Genomic DNA, 3,456 nt, shown 5'->3' with positions numbered 1-3,456 from the left:
CTCTGTGCTTCCAGACTTGATTAACTATTTCCTTTCCCATATTAGGGAAGTTTTCAACTATAATCTCTTCAAATACTGTCTCAGTCCCTTTCTTTTTCTCTTCTTCTTCTGAGACCCCTATAATTCAAATGTTGGTGCATTTAATGTTGTCCCAGAGGTCTCTGAGACTGTCCTCAATTCTTTTCATTCTTTTTTCTTTATTCTGCTCTGCAGTAGTCATTTCCACTATTTTATCGTCAAGGTCACTTATCCATTCTTCTTCCTCAGTTATTCTGTTATTGATTCCTTCTAGAATATTTTAAATTTCATTTATTGTGTTGTTCATCTTTGTTTGTTTGCTCTTTAGTTCTTTTGGGTCCTTGTTAAACGTTTCTTGTATTTTCTCCGTTCTATTTCCCAGATTTTGGATCATCTTTACTGTCATTATTCTGAATTCTTTTTCAGGTAGACTGCCTATTTCCTCTTCATTTGTTTGGTTTGGTGGGTTTTTATCTTGCTCCTTCATCTGTTGTATATTTCTCTGTCTTCTCATTTTGCTTAACTTACTGTGTTTGGGGTCTCCTTTTCACAGGCTGCAGGTTCGTAATTCCTGTTGTTTTTGTTGTCTGCCCCCAATGACTAATGTTGGTTCAGTGGGTTGTGTAGGCTTCCTGGTAGAAGGAACTGGTGCCTGTGTTCTGGTGGATGAGGCTGGATCTTGTCTTTCTGCTGGGCAGGACCACTTCCAGTGGTGTGTTTTGGGATGTCTCTGAACTTATGATTTTAGGCAGCCTCTCTGCTAATGGGTGGGGTTGTGTTCCTGTCTTGCTATTTATTTGGCTTGGGGTGTCCTGCACTGTAGCTTGCTGGTCAATGAGTGGAGCTGGGTATTGGCGTTGAGATGGAGATCTTTGGGAGATTTTCGCCATTTGATATTACGTGGAGCTGGGAAGTCTTTGGTGGACCAGTGTTTTGAACTCGGCTCTCCCACCTCAGAGGCACAGGCCTGACGCCCGGCTGGAGCATCAAGACCCTGTCGTCCACACGGAAAAACAGAAAACGAAAAAAAAAAAAAAATATATATATATATATATATATATATATTGTTTGCACAGCTCACAGGGGCTCCGCTTTGGATTTGGCCCCGCCTCTGCGTGTAGGTCACCTGAGGGCACTTGTTACCGCTCAGAAAGGATGGGGTTAAAGGAGCAGCTGATTCAGGGGCTCTGGCTCACTCAGACCGGGGGAAGGGAGAGGTACGGAATGCGAGGCGAGCGTGCAGCAGCAGAGGCCGGCATGACGTTGCACCAGCCTGAGGCGTGCCATGCGTTCTCCCGGGGAAGTTGTCCCTGGATCCCAGGACCCTGGCAGTGGCGCCTGCACAAGTCCTGGGAGGGGAGGTGTGGATAGTGACCTGTGCTCGCACACAGGCTTCATGGTGGCAGCAGCAGCAGCCTTAACGTCTCATGCCCATCTCTGGGGTCCGCGCTTTTAGCCGCGGCTCGCGCCCGTCTCTGGAGCTCCTTTAAGCAGCGCTCTTAATCCCCTCTCCTCGCGCACCAGGAAACAAAGAGGGAAGAAAAAGTCTCTCGCCTCTTTGGCAGCTCCAGACCTTTTCCTGGACACACTCGCAGCTAGCTGTGGTGCACTAGCCCCCTTCAGGCTGTGTTCACGCAGCCAACCCCAGTCCTCTCCCTGGGATCTAACCTCCAAAGCCGGAGCCTCAGCTCCCAGCTCCCACCTGTCGCGGCGGGTGAGCAGACAAGCCTCTCGGGCTGGTGAGAGCTTGCAGGCACCGATCCTCCCTGCAGGACTCTCTCTGCTTTGCCCTCTGCACCCCTGTTGCTGCTCTCCCCTCCGTGGCTCTGAAGCTTCCCCCCTTTGCCACCCACAGTCTCCGACGCCCGCGAAGGGGCTTCCTAGTGTGTGGAAACCTTTCCTCCTTCACGGCTCCCTCCCACTGGTGCAGGACCCGTCCCCACTCTTTTGTCTCTGTTTTTTCTTTTTTCTTTTGCCCTACCCAGGTACATGGGGAGTTTCTTGCCTTTTGGGAGGTCTGAGGTCTTCTGCCAGCTTTCAGTAGGTGTTCTGTAGGGGTTGTTCCACATATAGATGTATTTCTTATGTATTTGTGGGGAGGAAGGTGATCTCTGCATCTTACTCTTCTGCCATCTTGAAGCTCTAGCCCTCCCATTGTAACTTAAAGGGAAACTTCCACAATGTCTGGAGACCTTGATGTCCTGCAAATGAAGGGAGAGGATGTCTTCAAATTCCTTGCAGCAGGAACCCACTTAGGTGGCAGCAACCTTGACTTCCAAATGGAATAGTACATGTACAAAAGGAAGGGAACCTGGGAGAAGCTTCTGTTGGCAGCTCGTCCCATTATTGCCATTGAAAACCCAGCTGATGTCAGTGTCATATCCTCCAGGAATATTGGCCAGCGAGCTGTGCTGAAGTTTACTGCTGCCACCGGAGCCACTCCTATTGTGAGCCATTTCACTCCTGGAACCTTCACTGACCAGATCCAGGCAGCCTTCCGGGAGCCAAGACTTCCAGTGGTTACTGATCCCAGAGCTGACCACCAGCCTCTCACAGAGGCCTCTTACGTTAACCTGCCTACTATTGCTTTGTGTAACGCAGACTCTCCTCTGTATTATGTGGACATTGCCATCCCATGCAACAAGAAGGGAGCCCAGTCAGTGGATCTGATGTGGTGAATGCTCGCCGAGGATGTTCTGCACATGCGTGGTACCATCTCCCGTGAACAACCATGGGAGGTCATGGCTGATCTCTGCTTCTACAGAGATCCTGAAGAGATTGAAAAGGAAGAGCAGGTGACAGCCAAGAAAGCTGTGACCAAGGAGGAATTTCAGAGTGAATGGTCTGTTCCACATCCCGAGTTCACTGCTTCTCAACCTGAGGTGGCAGACTGGTCCGAATGTGTGCAGGTGCCCTCTGTGCCTATTCAGCCGTTCCCCACTGAAGACTGGAGTGCTCAGCCTGCCACTGAAGACTGGTCTGCAGCTCCCACTGCTCAGGCCACTGAATGGGTAGGAACAACCATTGAATCATCTTAAGCTGTTCTTCCACACTCTTAAAATGGAAATAGGTTGACGGAAAACAAACAGTTAAAAAAAAAAAAGTCTACGAATAACAAATGCTGGAGAGGATGCAGAGAAAAGGGAACCCTCCTACACTGTTGGTAGGAATGTAAGTTGGTGCAGCCACTGTGGAAAACAGTATGGAGGTTCCTCAGAAAACTAAAAATAGAATTACCAATATGATCAAGCAATCCCACTCCTAGGCAAATATCCAGACAAAACTATAATTCAAAAAGATACATGCACCGCTATTTCATAGCAGCACTATTCACAATAGAGAAAACATGGAAACAACCTAAATGTCTGTCAACAGATGAATGGACAAAGAAGATGTGGTACATATATACAATGGAATATTACTCAGCCATAAAAATGA

At 48.4% G+C, this 3,456-nt stretch overlaps 1 pseudogene; it reads left to right on the top strand.

Annotated features, from left to right (window-relative positions):
* The first annotated feature begins 2,198 nt into the window (after positions 1–2,198).
* LOC136126793 (small ribosomal subunit protein uS2-like) lies at positions 2,199–3,056 on the top strand (annotated as a pseudogene).
* Positions 3,057–3,456: the final 400 nt, after the last annotated feature.

Source organism: Phocoena phocoena, chromosome 1 (assembly GCF_963924675.1).
Source record: "Phocoena phocoena chromosome 1, mPhoPho1.1, whole genome shotgun sequence".
NCBI classification, from domain to species: Eukaryota; Metazoa; Chordata; class Mammalia; order Artiodactyla; family Phocoenidae; genus Phocoena; species Phocoena phocoena.
The sequence above is the reverse complement of the archived record's forward strand: the minus strand, read 5'-3'. Positions and strand labels throughout refer to the sequence as shown.